General features: G+C 48.6%; 6 non-coding genes across 6 annotated transcripts; all 6 read right to left on the bottom strand.

The window, feature by feature from the left end:
- Positions 1 to 1,408: 1,408 nt before the first annotated feature.
- TRNAD-GUC (transfer RNA aspartic acid (anticodon GUC)) lies at positions 1,409 to 1,480 on the bottom strand. The gene has a single exon. It is a non-coding gene; the product is annotated as a tRNA-Asp (tRNA).
- A 2,436-nt stretch (positions 1,481 to 3,916) lies between these two features.
- TRNAD-GUC (transfer RNA aspartic acid (anticodon GUC)) lies at positions 3,917 to 3,988 on the bottom strand. The gene has a single exon. It is a non-coding gene; the product is annotated as a tRNA-Asp (tRNA).
- A 4,108-nt stretch (positions 3,989 to 8,096) lies between these two features.
- On the bottom strand, positions 8,097 to 8,168 carry TRNAD-GUC (transfer RNA aspartic acid (anticodon GUC)). The gene has a single exon. It is a non-coding gene; the product is annotated as a tRNA-Asp (tRNA).
- A 4,109-nt stretch (positions 8,169 to 12,277) lies between these two features.
- Positions 12,278 to 12,349, bottom strand: TRNAD-GUC (transfer RNA aspartic acid (anticodon GUC)). Its single transcript has one exon. It is a non-coding gene; the product is annotated as a tRNA-Asp (tRNA).
- Positions 12,350 to 15,620: 3,271 nt separating this feature from the next.
- On the bottom strand, positions 15,621 to 15,692 carry TRNAD-GUC (transfer RNA aspartic acid (anticodon GUC)). The gene has a single exon. It is a non-coding gene; the product is annotated as a tRNA-Asp (tRNA).
- A 1,600-nt stretch (positions 15,693 to 17,292) lies between these two features.
- Positions 17,293 to 17,364, bottom strand: TRNAD-GUC (transfer RNA aspartic acid (anticodon GUC)). Its single transcript has one exon. It is a non-coding gene; the product is annotated as a tRNA-Asp (tRNA).
- Positions 17,365 to 19,480: the final 2,116 nt, after the last annotated feature.

Here is a 19,480-nt window from a genome sequence, read left to right as displayed (position 1 = left end):
CTGGGAAAAAAAGGTGGCGGCAAAGATACGGCAGTCTTGGGACAGATGGGTCGACTCTTGGGATCTGTAGAAGTTTGGCCGTTTGCACGCCCTGAGACTTTCTGCCAAAAAGAAAAGGAAACTTCTGCAGATGATGGTGGATTCCCGTGCCATCTCATCACACTGGATTGCATGGATTTTTCAAGAAAGACTTCAAGCCTTCCTTTGGCTACTGGATCTTTGGTGACAAGATTGGCGCTTCTACAGATGATATCTTGAGTCATTTGAATGGCGAAGTACATGGAAAGGAAACTGAAGTTGGACAAAATTAACCTTCTTTTCCCCAAAGGAAAAGTGGGTGTGGCGTGTCATTCCTGGGGACCAAGCTGTGTTTGGAAGGCGAAATGAAGGGAAAGATAGCCCGGCATTGTCGAGGTGACATGTGCGAGATGCTAGGAAGCCCGAAATGCTTTTTTGGTGTCAAACAGGAAGCTGTACTGCCATGGATGGGCTAGTCAAAGTGGCAACGATGAAGAGGATCCTGGGAAAGAGTTCCAGAGAAAGCAAGGCTGAGGAGAGAAAAAGAGGAAGCACTCCCCGTCGGGGAATCGAACCCCGGTCTCCCGCGTGACAGGCGGGGATACTCACCACTATACTAATGAGGAAGAAGGTGACCGCCGCGCCGATTGCGCTCCAGCCGAAGATGAGGTTTCCGCGACCGACCGGAAAGGAATGATCTATTTCATTGCGCCACTGAAATGGAAGGGTGAAGGAAAAAACACACATGTGGCAGCGGTTAATAGCAAATTGCATTGGATTTAGTCATTGACCTTTTTTTCTCAAAAGGAGGCGACATCTGGGAAAAAAAGGTGGCGGCAAAGATACGGCAGTCTTGGGACAGATGGGTCGACTCTTGGGATCTGTAGAAGTTTGGCCGTTTGCACGCCCTGAGACTTTCTGCCAAAAAGAAAAGGAAACTTCTGCAGATGATGGTGGATTCCCGTGCCATCTCATCACACTGGATTGCATGGATTTTTCAAGAAAGACTTAAAGCCTTCCTTTGGCTACTGGATCTTTGGTGACAAGATTGGCGCTTCTACAGATGATATCTTAAGTCATTTGAATGGCGTAGTCCATGGAAAGGAAACTGAAGTTGGACAAAATTAACCTTCTTTTCCCCAAAGGAAAAGTGGGTGTGGCGTGTCATTCCTAGGGACCAAGCTGTGTTTGGAAGGCGAAATGAAGGGAAAGATAGCCCGGCATTGTCGAGGTGACATGTGCGAGATGCTAGGAAGCCCAAAATGCTTTTTTGGTGTCAAACAGGAAGCTGTACTGCCATGGATGGGCTAGGTCAAAGTGGCAACGATGAAGAGGATCCTGGGAAAGAGTTCCAGAGAAAGCAAGGCTGAGGAGAGAAAAAGAGGAAGCACTCCCCGTCGGGGAATCGAACCCCGGTCTCCCGCGTGACAGGCGGGGATACTCACCACTATACTAACGAGGAAGAAGCTGACCGCCGCGCCGATTGCGCTCCAGCCGAAGATGAGGTTTCCGCGACCGACCGGAAAGGAATGATCTATTTCATTGCGCCACTGAAATGGAAGGGTGAAGGAAAAAACACACATGTGGCAGCGGTTAATAGCAAATTGCATTGGATTTAGTCATTGACCTTTTTTTCTCAAAAGGAGGCGACATCTGGGAAAAAAAGGTGGCGGCAAAGATACGGCAGTCTTGGGACAGATGGGTCGACTCTTGGGATCTGTAGAAGTTTGGCCGTTTGCACGCCCTGAGACTTTCTGCCAAAAAGAAAAGAAAACTTCTGCAGATGATGGTGGATTCCCGTGCCATCTCATCACACTGGATTGCATGGATTTTTCAAGAAAGACTTCAAGCCTTCCTTTGGCTACTGGATCTTTGGTGACAAGATTGGCGCTTCTACAGATGATATCTTGAGTCATTTGAATGGCGAAGTCCATGGAAAGGAAACTGAAGTTGGACAAAATTAACCTTCTTTTCCCCAAAGGAAAAGTGGGTGTGGCGTGTCATTCCTGGGGACCAAGCTGTGTTTGGAAGGCGAAATGAAGGGAAAGATAGCCCGGCATTGTCGAGGTGACATGTGCGAGATGCTAGGAAGCCCGAAATGCTTTTTTGGTGTCAAACAGGAAGCTGTACTGCCATGGATGGGCTAGGTCAAAGTGGCAACGATGAAGAGGATCCTGGGAAAGAGTTCCAGAGAAAGCAAGGCTGAGGAGAGAAAAAGAGGAAGCACTCCCCTTCGGGGAATCGAAACCCGGTCTCCCGCGTGACAGGCGGGGATACTCACCACTATACTAACGAGGAAGAAGCTGACCGCCACGCCGATTGCGCTCCAGCCGAAGATGAGGTTTCCGCGACCGACCGGAAAGGAATGATCTATTTCATTGCGCCACTGAAATGGAAGGGTGAAGGAAAAAACACACATGTGGCAGCGGTTAATAGCAAATTGCATTGGATTTAGTCATTGACCTTTTTTTCTCAAAAGGAGGCGACATCTGGGAAAAAAAGGTGGCGGCAAAGATACGGCAGTCTTGGGACAGATGGGTCGACTCTTGGGATCTGTAAAAGTTTGGCCGTTTGCACGCCCTGAGACTTTCTGCCAAAAAGAAAAGGAAACTTCTGCAGATGATGGTGGATTCCCGCGCCATCTCATCACACTGGATTGCATGGATTTTTCAAGAAAGACTTCAAGCCTTCCTTTGGCTACTGGATCTTTGGTGACAAGATTGGCGCTTCTACAGATGATATCTTGAGTCATTTGAATGGCGAAGTCCATGGAAAGGAAACTGAAGTTGGACAAAATTAACCTTCTTTTCCCCAAAGGAAAAGTGGGTGTGGCGTGTCATTCCTGGGGACCAAGCTGTGTTTGGAAGGCGAAATGAAGGGAAAGATAGCCCGGCATTGTCGAGGTGACATGTGCGAGATGCTAGGAAGCCCGAAATGCTTTTTTGGTGTCAAACAGGAAGCTGTACTGCCATGGATGGGCTAGGTCAAAGTGGCAACGATGAAGAGGATCCTGGGAAAGAGTTCCAGAGAAAGCAAGGCTGAGGAGAGAAAAAGAGGAAGCACTCCCCTTCGGGGAATCGAAACCCGGTCTCCCGCGTGACAGGCGGGGATACTCACCACTATACTAACGAGGAAGAAGCTGACCGCCACGCCGATTGCGCTCCAGCCGAAGATGAGGTTTCCGCGACCGACCGGAAAGGAATGATCTATTTCATTGCGCCACTGAAATGGAAGGGTGAAGGAAAAAACACACATGTGGCAGCGGTTAATAGCAAATTGCATTGGATTTAGTCATTGACCTTTTTTTCTCAAAAGGAGGCGACATCTGGGAAAAAAAGGTGGCGGCAAAGATACGGCAGTCTTGGGACAGATGGGTCGACTCTTGGGATCTGTAAAAGTTTGGCCGTTTGCACGCCCTGAGACTTTCTGCCAAAAAGAAAAGGAAACTTCTGCAGATGATGGTGGATTCCCGTGCCATCTCATCACACTGGATTGCATGGATTTTTCAAGAAAGACTTCAAGCCTTCCTTTGGCTACTGGATCTTTGGTGACAAGATTGGCGCTTCTACAGATGATATCTTGAGTCATTTGAATGGCGAAGTCCATGGAAAGGAAACTGAAGTTGGACAAAATTAACCTTCTTTTCCCCAAAGGAAAAGTGGGTGTGGCGTGTCATTCCTAGGGACCAAGCTGTGTTTGGAAGGCGAAATGAAGGGAAAGATAGCCCGGCATTGTCGAGGTGACATGTGCGAGATGCTAGGAAGCCCGAAATGCTTTTTTGGTGTCAAACAGGAAGCTGTACTGCCATGGATGGGCTAGGTCAAAGTGGCAACGATGAAGAGGATCCTGGGAAAGAGTTCCAGAGAAAGCAAGGCTGAGGAGAGAAAAAGAGGAAGCACTCCCCGTCGGGGAATCGAACCCCGGTCTCCCGCGTGACAGGCGGGGATACTCACCACTATACTAACGAGGAAAAAGCTGACCGCCGTGCCGATTGCGCTCCAGCCAAAGATGAGGTTTCCGCGACCGACCGGAAAGGAATGGTCTATTTCATTGCGCCACTGAAATGGAAGGGTGAAGGAAAAAACACACATGTGGCAGCGGTTAATAGCAAATTGCATTGGATTTAGTCATTGACCTTTTTTTCTCAAAAGGAGGCGACATCTGGGAAAAAAAGGTGGCGGCAAAGATACGGCAGTCTTGGGACAGATGGGTCGACTCTTGGGATCTGTAGAAGTTTGGCCGTTTGCACGCCCTGAGACTTTCTGCCAAAAAGAAAAGGAAACTTCTGCAGATGATGGTGGATTCCCGTGCCATCTCATCACACTGGATTGCATGGATTTTTCAAGAAAGACTTCAAGCCTTCCTTTGGCTACTGGATCTTTGATGACAAGATTGGCGCTTCTACAGATGATATCTTGAGTCATTTGAATGGCGAAGTCCATGGAAAGGAAACTGAAGTTGGACAAAATTAACCTTCTTTTCCCCAAAGGAAAAGTGGGTGTGGCGTGTCATTCCTGGGGACCAAGCTGTGTTTGGAAGGCGAAATGAAGGGAAAGATAGCCCGGCATTGTCGAGGTGACATGTGCGAGATGCTAGGAAGCCCGAAATGCTTTTTTGGTGTCAAACAGGAAGCTGTACTGCCATGGATGGGCTAGGTCAAAGTGGCAACGATGAAGAGGATCCTGGGAAAGAGTTCCAGAGAAAGCAAGGCTGAGGAGAGAAAAAGAGGAAGCACTCCCCGTCGGGGAATCGAACCCCGGTCTCCCGCGTGACAGGCAGGGATACTCACCACTACACTAACGAGGAAAAAGCTGACCGCCATGCCGATTGCGCTCCAGCCAAAGATGAGGTTTCCGCGACCGACCGGAAAGGAATGATCTATTTCATTGCGCCACTGAAATGGAAGGGTGAAGGAAAAAACACACATGTGGCAGCGGTTAATAGCAAATTGCATTGGATTTAGTCATTGACCTTTTTTTCTCAAAAGGAGGCGACATCTGGGAAAAAAAGGTGGCGGCAAAGATACGGCAGTCTTGGGACAGATGGGTCGACTCTTGGGATCTGTAGAAGTTTGGCCGTTTGCACGCCCCGAGACTTTCTGCCAAAAAGAAAAGGAAACTTCTGCAGATGATGGTGGATTCCCGTGCCATCTCATCACACTGGATTGCATGGATTTTTCAAGAAAGACTTAAAGCCTTCCTTTGGCTACTGGATCTTTGGTGACAAGATTGGCGCTTCTACAGATGATATCTTAAGTCATTTGAATGGCGTAGTCCATGGAAAGGAAACTGAAGTTGGACAAAATTAACCTTCTTTTCCCCAAAGGAAAAGTGGGTGTGGCGTGTCATTCCTAGGGACCAAGCTGTGTTTGGAAGGCGAAATGAAGGGAAAGATAGCCCGGCATTGTCGAGGTGACATGTGCGAGATGCTAGGAAGCCCAAAATGCTTTTTTGGTGTCAAACAGGAAGCTATACTGCCATGGATGGGCTAGGTCAAAGTGGCAACGATGAAGAGGATCCTGGGAAAGAGTTCCAGAGAAAGCAAGGCTGAGGAGAGAAAAAGAGGAAGCACTCCCCGTTGGGGAATCGAACCCCGGTCTCCCGCGTGACAGGCGGGGATACTCACCACTATACTAACGAGGAAGAAGCTGACCGCCGTGCCGATTGCGCTCCAGCCGAAGATGAGGTTTCCGCGACCGACCGGAAAGGAATGATCTATTTCATTGCGCCACTGAAATGGAAGGGTGAAGGAAAAAACACACATGTGGCAGCGGTTAATAGCAAGTTGCATTGGATTTAGTCATTGACCTTTTGTTCTCAAAAGGAGGCGACATCTGGGAAAAAAAGGTGGCGGCAAAGATACGGCAGTCTTGGGACAGATGGGTCGACTCTTGGGATCTGTAGAAGTTTGGCCGTTTGCACGCCCTGAGACTTTCTGCCAAAAAGAAAAGGAAACTTCTGCAGATGATGGTGGATTCCCGCGCCATCTCATCACACTGGATTGCATGGATTTTTCAAGAAAGACTTCAAGCCTTCCTTTGGCTACTGGATCTTTGGTGACAAGATTGGCGCTTCTACAGATGATATCTTGAGTCATTTGAATGGCGAAGTCCATGGAAAGGAAACTGAAGTTGGACAAAATTAACCTTCTTTTCCCCAAAGGAAAAGTGGGTGTGGCGTGTCATTCCTGGGGACCAAGCTGTGTTTGGAAGGCGAAATGAAGGGAAAGATAGCCCGGCATTGTCGAGGTGACATGTGCGAGATGCTAGGAAGCCCGAAATGCTTTTTTGGTGTCAAACAGGAAGCTGTACTGCCATGGATGGGCTAGGTCAAAGTGGCAACGATGAAGAGGATCCTGGGAAAGAGTTCCAGAGAAAGCAAGGCTGAGGAGAGAAAAAGAGGAAGCATTCCCCGTCGGGGAATCGAACCCCGGTCTCCCGCGTGACAGGCGGGGATACTCACCACTAAACTAACGAGGAAAAAGCTGACCGCCGTGCTGATTGCGCTCCAGCCAAAGATGAGGTTTCCGCGACCGACCGGAAAGGAATGATCTATTTCATTGCGCCACTGAAATGGAAGGGTGAAGGAAAAAACACACATGTGGCAGCGGTTAATAGCAAATTGCATTGGATTTAGTCATTGACCTTTTTTTCTCAAAAGGAGGCGACATCTGGGAAAAAAAGGTGGCGGCAAAGATACGGCAGTCTTGGGACAGATGGGTCGACTCTTGGGATCTGTAAAAGTTTCGCCGTTTGCACGCCCTGAGACTTTCTGCCAAAAAGAAAAGGAAACTTCTGCAGATGATGGTGGATTCCCGTGCCATCTCATCACACTGGATTGCATGGATTTTTCAAGAAAGACTTCAAGCCTTCCTTTGGCTACTGGATCTTTGGTGACAAGATTGGCGCTTCTACAGATGATATCTTGAGTCATTTGAATGGCGAAGTCCATGGAAAGGAAACTGAAGTTGGACAAAATTAACCTTCTTTTCCCCAAAGGAAAAGTGGGTGTGGCGTGTCATTCCTAGGGACCAAGCTGTGTTTGGAAGGCGAAATGAAGGGAAAGATAGCCCGGCATTGTCGAGGTGACATGTGCGAGATGCTAGGAAGCCCGAAATGCTTTTTTGGTGTCAAACAGGAAGCTGTACTGCCATGGATGGGCTAGGTCAAAGTGGCAACGATGAAGAGGATCCTGGGAAAGAGTTCCAGAGAAAGCAAGGCTGAGGAGAGAAAAAGAGGAAGCACTCCCCGTCGGGGAATCGAACCCCGGTCTCCCGCGTGACAGGCGGGGATACTCACCACTATACTAATGAGGAAGAAGGTGACCGCCGCGCCGATTGCGCTCCAGCCGAAGATGAGGTTTCCGCGACCGACCGGAAAGGAATGATCTATTTCATTGCGCCACTGAAATGGAAGGGTGAAGGAAAAAACACACATGTGGCAGCGGTTAATAGCAAATTGCATTGGATTTAGTCATTGACCTTTTTTTCTCAAAAGGAGGCGACATCTGGGAAAAAAAGGTGGCGGCAAAGATACGGCAGTCTTGGGACAGATGGGTCGACTCTTGGGATCTGTAGAAGTTTGGCCGTTTGCACGCCCTGAGACTTTCTGCCAAAAAGAAAAGGAAACTTCTGCAGATGATGGTGGATTCCCGTGCCATCTCATCACACTGGATTGCATGGATTTTTCAAGAAAGACTTAAAGCCTTCCTTTGGCTACTGGATCTTTGGTGACAAGATTGGCGCTTCTACAGATGATATCTTAAGTCATTTGAATGGCGTAGTCCATGGAAAGGAAACTGAAGTTGGACAAAATTAACCTTCTTTTCCCCAAAGGAAAAGTGGGTGTGGCGTGTCATTCCTAGGGACCAAGCTGTGTTTGGAAGGCGAAATGAAGGGAAAGATAGCCCGGCATTGTCGAGGTGACATGTGCGAGATGCTAGGAAGCCCAAAATGCTTTTTTGGTGTCAAACAGGAAGCTGTACTGCCATGGATGGGCTAGGTCAAAGTGGCAACGATGAAGAGGATCCTGGGAAAGAGTTCCAGAGAAAGCAAGGCTGAGGAGAGAAAAAGAGGAAGCACTCCCCGTCGGGGAATCGAACCCCGGTCTCCCGCGTGACAGGCGGGGATACTCACCACTATACTAACGAGGAAGAAGCTGACCGCCGCGCCGATTGCGCTCCAGCCGAAGATGAGGTTTCCGCGACCGACCGGAAAGGAATGATCTATTTCATTGCGCCACTGAAATGGAAGGGTGAAGGAAAAAACACACATGTGGCAGCGGTTAATAGCAAATTGCATTGGATTTAGTCATTGACCTTTTTTTCTCAAAAGGAGGCGACATCTGGGAAAAAAAGGTGGCGGCAAAGATACGGCAGTCTTGGGACAGATGGGTCGACTCTTGGGATCTGTAGAAGTTTGGCCGTTTGCACGCCCTGAGACTTTCTGCCAAAAAGAAAAGAAAACTTCTGCAGATGATGGTGGATTCCCGCGCCATCTCATCACACTGGATTGCATGGATTTTTCAAGAAAGACTTCAAGCCTTCCTTTGGCTACTGGATCTTTGGTGACAAGATTGGCGCTTCTACAGATGATATCTTGAGTCATTTGAATGGCGAAGTCCATGGAAAGGAAACTGAAGTTGGACAAAATTAACCTTCTTTTCCCCAAAGGAAAAGTGGGTGTGGCGTGTCATTCCTGGGGACCAAGCTGTGTTTGGAAGGCGAAATGAAGGGAAAGATAGCCCGGCATTGTCGAGGTGACATGTGCGAGATGCTAGGAAGCCCGAAATGCTTTTTTGGTGTCAAACAGGAAGCTGTACTGCCATGGATGGGCTAGGTCAAAGTGGCAACGATGAAGAGGATCCTGGGAAAGAGTTCCAGAGAAAGCAAGGCTGAGGAGAGAAAAAGAGGAAGCACTCCCCTTCGGGGAATCGAAACCCGGTCTCCCGCGTGACAGGCGGGGATACTCACCACTATACTAACGAGGAAGAAGCTGACCGCCACGCCGATTGCGCTCCAGCCGAAGATGAGGTTTCCGCGACCGACCGGAAAGGAATGATCTATTTCATTGCGCCACTGAAATGGAAGGGTGAAGGAAAAAACACACATGTGGCAGCGGTTAATAGCAAATTGCATTGGATTTAGTCATTGACCTTTTTTTCTCAAAAGGAGGCGACATCTGGGAAAAAAAGGTGGCGGCAAAGATACGGCAGTCTTGGGACAGATGGGTCGACTCTTGGGATCTGTAGAAGTTTGGCCGTTTGCACGCCCTGAGACTTTCTGCCAAAAAGAAAAGGAAACTTCTGCAGATGATGGTGGATTCCCGTGCCATCTCATCACACTGGATTGCATGGATTTTTCAAGAAAGACTTCAAGCCTTCCTTTGGCTACTGGATCTTTGATGACAAGATTGGCGCTTCTACAGATGATATCTTGAGTCATTTGAATGGCGAAGTCCATGGAAAGGAAACTGAAGTTGGACAAAATTAACCTTCTTTTCCCCAAAGGAAAAGTGGGTGTGGCGTGTCATTCCTGGGGACCAAGCTGTGTTTGGAAGGCGAAATGAAGGGAAAGATAGCCCGGCATTGTCGAGGTGACATGTGCGAGATGCTAGGAAGCCCGAAATGCTTTTTTGGTGTCAAACAGGAAGCTGTACTGCCATGGATGGGCTAGGTCAAAGTGGCAACGATGAAGAGGATCCTGGGAAAGAGTTCCAGAGAAAGCAAGGCTGAGGAGAGAAAAAGAGGAAGCACTCCCCGTCGGGGAATCGAACCCCGGTCTCCCGCGTGACAGGCAGGGATACTCACCACTACACTAACGAGGAAAAAGCTGACCGCTATGCCGATTGCGCTCCAGCCAAAGATGAGGTTTCCGCGACCGACCGGAAAGGAATGATCTATTTCATTGCGCCACTGAAATGGAAGGGTGAAGGAAAAAACACACATGTGGCAGCGGTTAATAGCAAATTGCATTGGATTTAGTCATTGACCTTTTTTTCTCAAAAGGAGGCGACATCTGGGAAAAAAAGGTGGCGGCAAAGATACGGCAGTCTTGGGACAGATGGGTCGACTCTTGGGATCTGTAGAAGTTTGGCCGTTTGCACGCCCCGAGACTTTCTGCCAAAAAGAAAAGGAAACTTCTGCAGATGATGGTGGATTCCCGTGCCATCTCATCACACTGGATTGCATGGATTTTTCAAGAAAGACTTAAAGCCTTCCTTTGGCTACTGGATCTTTGGTGACAAGATTGGCGCTTCTACAGATGATATCTTAAGTCATTTGAATGGCGTAGTCCATGGAAAGGAAACTGAAGTTGGACAAAATTAACCTTCTTTTCCCCAAAGGAAAAGTGGGTGTGGCGTGTCATTCCTAGGGACCAAGCTGTGTTTGGAAGGCGAAATGAAGGGAAAGATAGCCCGGCATTGTCGAGGTGACATGTGCGAGATGCTAGGAAGCCCAAAATGCTTTTTTGGTGTCAAACAGGAAGCTATACTGCCATGGATGGGCTAGGTCAAAGTGGCAACGATGAAGAGGATCCTGGGAAAGAGTTCCAGAGAAAGCAAGGCTGAGGAGAGAAAAAGAGGAAGCACTCCCCGTTGGGGAATCGAACCCCGGTCTCCCGCGTGACAGGCGGGGATACTCACCACTATACTAACGAGGAAGAAGCTGACCGCCGTGCCCATTGCGCTCCAGCCGAAGATGAGGTTTCCGCGACCGACCGGAAAGGAATGATCTATTTCATTGCGCCACTGAAATGGAAGGGTGAAGGAAAAAACACACATGTGGCAGCGGTTAATAGCAAGTTGCATTGGATTTAGTCATTGACCTTTTGTTCTCAAAAGGAGGCGACATCTGGGAAAAAAAGGTGGCGGCAAAGATACGGCAGTCTTGGGACAGATGGGTCGACTCTTGGGATCTGTAGAAGTTTGGCCGTTTGCACGCCCTGAGACTTTCTGCCAAAAAGAAAAGGAAACTTCTGCAGATGATGGTGGATTCCCGCGCCATCTCATCACACTGGATTGCATGGATTTTTCAAGAAAGACTTCAAGCCTTCCTTTGGCTACTGGATCTTTGGTGACAAGATTGGCGCTTCTACAGATGATATCTTGAGTCATTTGAATGGCGAAGTCCATGGAAAGGAAACTGAAGTTGGACAAAATTAACCTTCTTTTCCCCAAAGGAAAAGTGGGTGTGGCGTGTCATTCCTGGGGACCAAGCTGTGTTTGTAAAGGCGAAATGAAGGGAAAGATAGCCCGGCATTGTCGAGGTGACATGTGCGAGATGCTAGGAAGCCCGAAATGCTTTTTTGGTGTCAAACAGGAAGCTGTACTGCCATGGATGGGCTAGGTCAAAGTGGCAACGATGAAGAGGATCCTGGGAAAGAGTTCCAGAGAAAGCAAGGCTGAGGAGAGAAAAAGAGGAAGCACTCCCCGTCGGGGAATCGAAACCCGGTCTCCCGCGTGACAGGCGGGGATACTCACCACTATACTAACGAGGAAGAAGCTGACCGCCACGCCGATTGCGCTCCAGCCAAAGATGAGGTTTCCGCGACCGACCGGAAAGGAATGATCTATTTCATTGCGCCACTGAAATGGAAGGGTGAAGGAAAAAACACACATGTGGCAGCGGTTAATAGCAAATTGCATTGGATTTAGTCATTGACCTTTTTTTCTCAAAAGGAGGCGACATCTGGGAAAAAAAGGTGGCGGCAAAGATACGGCAGTCTTGGGACAGATGGGTCGACTCTTGGGATCTGTAAAAGTTTCGCCGTTTGCACGCCCTGAGACTTTCTGCCAAAAAGAAAAGGAAACTTCTGCAGATGATGGTGGATTCCCGTGCCATCTCATCACACTGGATTGCATGGATTTTTCAAGAAAGACTTCAAGCCTTCCTTTGGCTACTGGATCTTTGGTGACAAGATTGGCGCTTCTACAGATGATATCTTGAGTCATTTGAATGGCGAAGTCCATGGAAAGGAAACTGAAGTTGGACAAAATTAACCTTCTTTTCCCCAAAGGAAAAGTGGGTGTGGCGTGTCATTCCTAGGGACCAAGCTGTGTTTGGAAGGCGAAATGAAGGGAAAGATAGCCCGGCATTGTCGAGGTGACATGTGCGAGATGCTAGGAAGCCCGAAATGCTTTTTTGGTGTCAAACAGGAAGCTGTACTGCCATGGATGGGCTAGGTCAAAGTGGCAACGATGAAGAGGATCCTGGGAAAGAGTTCCAGAGAAAGCAAGGCTGAGGAGAGAAAAAGAGGAAGCACTCCCCGTCGGGGAATCGAACCCCGGTCTCCCGCGTGACAGGCGGGGATACTCACCACTATACTAACGAGGAAAAAGCTGACCGCCATGCCGATTGCGCTCCAGCCAAAGATGAGGTTTCCGAGACCGACCGGAAAGGAATGATCTATTTCATTGCGCCACTGAAATGGAAGGGTGAAGGAAAAAACACACATGTGGCAGCGGTTAATAGCAAATTGCATTGGATTTAGTCATTGACCTTTTTTTCTCAAAAGGAGGCGACATCTGGGAAAAAAAGGTGGCGGCAAAGATACGGCAGTCTTGGGACAGATGGGTCGACTCTTGGGATCTGTAGAAGTTTGGCCGTTTGCACGCCCTGAGACTTTCTGCCAAAAAGAAAAGGAAACTTCTGCAGATGATGGTGGATTCCCGTGCCATCTCATCACACTGGATTGCATGGATTTTTCAAGAAAGACTTCAAGCCTTCCTTTGGCTACTGGATCTTTGGTGACAAGATTGGCGCTTCTACAGATGATATCTTGAGTCATTTGAATGGCGAAGTACATGGAAAGGAAACTGAAGTTGGACAAAATTAACCTTCTTTTCCCCAAAGGAAAAGTGGGTGTGGCGTGTCATTCCTGGGGACCAAGCTGTGTTTGGAAGGCGAAATGAAGGGAAAGATAGCCCGGCATTGTCGAGGTGACATGTGCGAGATGCTAGGAAGCCCGAAATGCTTTTTTGGTGTCAAACAGGAAGCTGTACTGCCATGGATGGGCTAGTCAAAGTGGCAACGATGAAGAGGATCCTGGGAAAGAGTTCCAGAGAAAGCAAGGCTGAGGAGAGAAAAAGAGGAAGCACTCCCCGTCGGGGAATCGAACCCCGGTCTCCCGCGTGACAGGCGGGGATACTCACCACTATACTAATGAGGAAGAAGGTGACCGCCGCGCCGATTGCGCTCCAGCCGAAGATGAGGTTTCCGCGACCGACCGGAAAGGAATGATCTATTTCATTGCGCCACTGAAATGGAAGGGTGAAGGAAAAAACACACATGTGGCAGCGGTTAATAGCAAATTGCATTGGATTTAGTCATTGACCTTTTTTTCTCAAAAGGAGGCGACATCTGGGAAAAAAAGGTGGCGGCAAAGATACGGCAGTCTTGGGACAGATGGGTCGACTCTTGGGATCTGTAGAAGTTTGGCCGTTTGCACGCCCTGAGACTTTCTGCCAAAAAGAAAAGGAAACTTCTGCAGATGATGGTGGATTCCCGTGCCATCTCATCACACTGGATTGCATGGATTTTTCAAGAAAGACTTAAAGCCTTCCTTTGGCTACTGGATCTTTGGTGACAAGATTGGCGCTTCTACAGATGATATCTTAAGTCATTTGAATGGCGTAGTCCATGGAAAGGAAACTGAAGTTGGACAAAATTAACCTTCTTTTCCCCAAAGGAAAAGTGGGTGTGGCGTGTCATTCCTAGGGACCAAGCTGTGTTTGGAAGGCGAAATGAAGGGAAAGATAGCCCGGCATTGTCGAGGTGACATGTGCGAGATGCTAGGAAGCCCAAAATGCTTTTTTGGTGTCAAACAGGAAGCTGTACTGCCATGGATGGGCTAGGTCAAAGTGGCAACGATGAAGAGGATCCTGGGAAAGAGTTCCAGAGAAAGCAAGGCTGAGGAGAGAAAAAGAGGAAGCACTCCCCGTCGGGGAATCGAGCCCCGGTCTCCCGCGTGACAGGCGGGGATACTCACCACTATACTAACGAGGAAGAAGCTGACCGCCGCGCCGATTGCGCTCCAGCCGAAGATGAGGTTTCCGCGACCGACCGGAAAGGAATGATCTATTTCATTGCGCCACTGAAATGGAAGGGTGAAGGAAAAAACACACATGTGGCAGCGGTTAATAGCAAATTGCATTGGATTTAGTCATTGACCTTTTTTTCTCAAAAGGAGGCGACATCTGGGAAAAAAAGGTGGCGGCAAAGATACGGCAGTCTTGGGACAGATGGGTCGACTCTTGGGATCTGTAGAAGTTTGGCCGTTTGCACGCCCTGAGACTTTCTGCCAAAAAGAAAAGAAAACTTCTGCAGATGATGGTGGATTCCCGCGCCATCTCATCACACTGGATTGCATGGATTTTTCAAGAAAGACTTCAAGCCTTCCTTTGGCTAATGGATCTTTGGTGACAAGATTGGCGCTTCTACAGATGATATCTTGAGTCATTTGAATGGCGAAGTCCATGGAAAGGAAACTGAAGTTGGACAAAATTAACCTTCTTTTCCCCAAAGGAAAAGTGGGTGTGGCGTGTCATTCCTGGGGACCAAGCTGTGTTTGGAAGGCGAAATGAAGGGAAAGATAGCCCGGCATTGTCGAGGTGACATGTGCGAGATGCTAGGAAGCCCGAAATGCTTTTTTGGTGTCAAACAGGAAGCTGTACTGCCATGGATGGGCTAGGTCAAAGTGGCAACGATGAAGAGGATCCTGGGAAAGAGTTCCAGAGAAAGCAAGGCTGAGGAGAGAAAAAGAGGAAGCACTCCCCTTCGGGGAATCGAAACCCGGTCTCCCGCGTGACAGGCGGGGATACTCACCACTATACTAACGAGGAAGAAGCTGACCGCCACGCCGATTGCGCTCCAGCCGAAGATGAGGTTTCCGCGACCGACCGGAAAGGAATGATCTATTTCATTGCGCCACTGAAATGGAAGGGTGAAGGAAAAAACACACATGTGGCAGCGGTTAATAGCAAATTGCATTGGATTTAGTCATTGACCTTTTTTTCTCAAAAGGAGGCGACATCTGGGAAAAAAAGGTGGCGGCAAAGATACGGCAGTCTTGGGACAGATGGGTCGACTCTTGGGATCTGTAAAAGTTTGGCCGTTTGCACGCCCTGAGACTTTCTGCCAAAAAGAAAAGGAAACTTCTGCAGATGATGGTGGATTCCCGTGCCATCTCATCACACTGGATTGCATGGATTTTTCAAGAAAGACTTCAAGCCTTCCTTTGGCTACTGGATCTTTGGTGACAAGATTGGCGCTTCTACAGATGATATCTTGAGTCATTTGAATGGCGAAGTCCATGGAAAGGAAACTGAAGTTGGACAAAATTAACCTTCTTTTCCCCAAAGGAAAAGTGGGTGTGGCGTGTCATTCCTGGGGACCAAGCTGTGTTTGGAAGGCGAAATGAAGGGAAAGATAGCCCGGCATTGTCGAGGTGACATGTGCGAGATGCTAGGAAGCCCGAAATGCTTTTTTGGTGTCAAACAGGAAGCTGTACTGCCATGGATGGGCTAGGTCAAAGTGGCAACGATGAAGAGGATCCTGGGAAAGAGTTCCAGAGAAAGCAAGGCTGAGGAGAGAAAAAGAGGAAGCACTCCCCGTCGGGGAATCGAACCCCGGTCTCCCGCGTGACAGGCGGGGATACTCACCACTATACTAACGAGGAAAAAGCTGACCGCCGTGCCGATTGCGCTCCAGCCAAAGATGAGGTTTCCGCGACCGACCGGAAAGGAATGGTCTATTTCATTGCGCCACTGAAATGGAAGGGTGAAGGAAAAAACACACATGTGGCAGCGGTTAATAGCAAATTGCATTGGATTTAGTCATTGACCTTTTTTTCTCAAAAGGAGGCGACATCTGGGAAAAAAAGGTGGCGGCAAAGATACGGCAGTCTTGGGACAGATGGGTCGACTCTTGGGATCTGTAGAAGTTTGGCCGTTTGCACGCCCTGAGACTTTCTGCCAAAAAGAAAAGGAAACTTCTGCAGATGATGGTGGATTCCCGTGCCATCTCATCACACTGGATTGCATGGATTTTTCAAGAAAGACTTCAAGCCTTCCTTTGGCTACTGGATCTTTGATGACAAGATTGGCGCTTCTACAGATGATATCTTGAGTCATTTGAATGGCGAAGTCCATGGAAAGGAAACTGAAGTTGGACAAAATTAACCTTCTTTTCCCCAAAGGAAAAGTGGGTGTGGCGTGTCATTCCTGGGGACCAAGCTGTGTTTGGAAGGCGAAATGAAGGGAAAGATAGCCCGGCATTGTCGAGGTGACATGTGCGAGATGCTAGGAAGCCCGAAATGCTTTTTTGGTGTCAAACAGGAAGCTGTACTGCCATGGATGGGCTAGGTCAAAGTGGCAACGATGAAGAGGATCCTGGGAAAGAGTTCCAGAGAAAGCAAGGCTGAGGAGAGAAAAAGAGGAAGCACTCCCCGTCGGGGAATCGAACCCCGGTCTCCCGCGTGACAGGCAGGGATACTCACCACTACACTAACGAGGAAAAAGCTGACCGCCATGCCGATTGCGCTCCAGCCAAAGATGAGGTTTCCGCGACCGACCGGAAAGGAATGATCTATTTCATTGCGCCACTGAAATGGAAGGGTGAAGGAAAAAACACACATGTGGCAGCGGTTAATAGCAAATTGCATTGGATTTAGTCATTGACCTTTTTTTCTCAAAAGGAGGCGACATCTGGGAAAAAAAGGTGGCGGCAAAGATACGGCAGTCTTGGGACAGATGGGTCGACTCTTGGGATCTGTAGAAGTTTGGCCGTTTGCACGCCCTGAGACTTTCTGCCAAAAAGAAAAGGAAACTTCTGCAGATGATGGTGGATTCCCGTGCCATCTCATCACACTGGATTGCATGGATTTTTCAAGAAAGACTTCAAGCCTTCCTTTGGCTACTGGATCTTTGGTGACAAGATTGGCGCTTCTACAGATGATATCTTGAGTCATTTGAATGGCGAAGTCCATGGAAAGGAAACTGAAGTTGGACAAAATTAACCTTCTTTTCCCCAAAGGAAAAGTGGGTGTGGCGTGTCATTCCTGGGGACCAAGCTGTGTTTGGAAGGCGAAATGAAGGGAAAGATAGCCCGGCATTGTCGAGGTGACATGTGCGAGATGCTAGGAAGCCCGAAATGCTTTTTTGGTGTCAAACAGGAAGCTGTACTGCCATGGATGGGCTAGGTCAAAGTGGCAACGATGAAGAGGATCCTGGGAAAGAGTTCCAGAGAAAGCAAGGCTGAGGAGAGAAAAAGAGGAAGCACTCCCCGTCGGGGAATCGAACCCCGGTCTCCCGCGTGACAGGCGGGGATACTCACCACTATACTAACGAGGAAGAAGGTGACTGCCGCGCCGATTGCGCTCCAGCCGAAGATGAGGTTTCCGCGACCGACCGGAAAGGAATGATCTATTTCATTGCGCCACTGAAATGGAAGGGTGAAGGAAAAAACACACATGTGGCAGCGGTTAATAGCAAATTGCATTGGATTTAGTCATTGACCTTTTTTTCTCAAAAGGAGGCGACATCTGGGAAAAAAAGGTGGCGGCAAAGATACGGCAGTCTTGGGACAGATGGGTCGACTCTTGGGATCTGTAGAAGTTTGGCCGTTTGCACGCCCCGAGACTTTCTGCCAAAAAGAAAAGGAAACTTCTGCAGATGATGGTGGATTCCCGTGCCATCTCATCACACTGGATTGCATGGATTTTTCAAGAAAGACTTAAAGCCTTCCTTTGGCTACTGGATCTTTGGTGACAAGATTGGCGCTTCTACAGATGATATCTTAAGTCATTTGAATGGCGTAGTCCATGGAAAGGAAACTGAAGTTGGACAAAATTAACCTTCTTTTCCCCAAAGGAAAAGTGGGTGTGGCGTGTCATTCCTAGGGACCAAGCTGTGTTTGGAAGGCGAAATGAAGGGAAAGATAGCCCGGCATTGTCGAGGTGACATGTGCGAGATGCTAGGAAGCCCAAAATGCTTTTTTGGTGTCAAACAGGAAGCTATACTGCCATGGATGGGCTAGGTCAAAGTGGCAACGATGAAGAGGATCCTGGGAAAGAGTTCCAGAGAAAGCAAGGCTGAGGAGAGAAAAAGAGGAAGCACTCCCCGTTGGGGAATCGAACCCCGGTCTCCCGCGTGACAGGCGGGGATACTCACCACTATACTAACGAGGAAGAAGCTGACCGCCGTGCCGATTGCGCTCCAGCCGAAGATGAGGTTTCCGCGACCGACCGGAAAGGAATGATCTATTTCATTGCGCCACTGAAATGGAAGGGTGAAGGAAAAAACACACATGTGGCAGCGGTTAATAGCAAGTTGCATTGGATTTAGTCATTGACCTTTTTTTCTCAAAAGGAGGCGACATCTGGGAAAAAAAGGTGGCGGCAAAGATACGGCAGTCTTGGGACAGATGGGTCGACTCTTGGGATCTGTAGAAGTTTGGCCGTTTGCACGCCCTGAGACTTTCTGCCAAAAAGAAAAGGAAACTTCTGCAGATGATGGTGGATTCCCGTGCCATCTCATCACACTGGATTGCATGGATTTTTCAAGAAAGACTTCAAGCCTTCCTTTGGCTACTGGATCTTTGGTGACAAGATTGGCGCTTCTACAGATGATATCTTGAGTCATTTGAATGGCGAAGTCCATGGAAAGGAAACTGAAGTTGGACAAAATTAACCTTCTTTTCCCCAAAGGAAAAGTGGGTGTGGCGTGTCATTCCTGGGGACCAAGCTGTGTTTGTAAAGGCGAAATGAAGGGAAAGATAGCCCGGCATTGTCGAGGTGACATGTGCGAGATGCTAGGAAGCCCGAAATGCTTTTTTGGTGTCAAACAGGAAGCTGTACTGCCATGGATGGGCTAGGTCAAAGTGGCAACGATGAAGAGGATCCTGGGAAAGAGTTCCAGAGAAAGCAAGGCTGAGGAGAGAAAAAGAGGAAGCACTCCCCGTCGGGGAATCGAAACCCGGTCTCCCGCGTGACAGGTGGGGATACTCACCACTATACTAACGAGGAAGAAGCTGACCGCCACGCCGATTGCGCTCCAGCCGAAGATGAGGTTTCCGCGACCGACCGGAAAGGAATGATCTATTTCATTGCGCCACTGAAATGGAAGGGTGAAGGAAAAAACACACATGTGGCAGCGGTTAATAGCAAATTGCATTGGATTTAGTCATTGACCTTTTTTTCTCAAAAGGAGGCGACATCTGGGAAAAAAAGGTGGCGGCAAAGATACGGCAGTCTTGGGACAGATGGGTCGACTCTTGGGATCTGTAAAAGTTTCGCCGTTTGCACGCCCTGAGACTTTCTGCCAAAAAGAAAAGGAAACTTCTGCAGATGATGGTGGATTCCCGTGCCATCTCATCACACTGGATTGCATGGATTTTTCAAGAAAGACTTCAAGCCTTCCTTTGGCTACTGGATCTTTGGTGACAAGATTGGCGCTTCTACAGATGATA

This window comes from Leptodactylus fuscus, chromosome 7 (genome assembly GCF_031893055.1).
Source record: "Leptodactylus fuscus isolate aLepFus1 chromosome 7, aLepFus1.hap2, whole genome shotgun sequence".
NCBI lineage: Eukaryota > Metazoa > Chordata > Amphibia > Anura > Leptodactylidae > Leptodactylus > Leptodactylus fuscus.
This window is presented reverse-complemented; position numbering and strand designations above follow the sequence as displayed.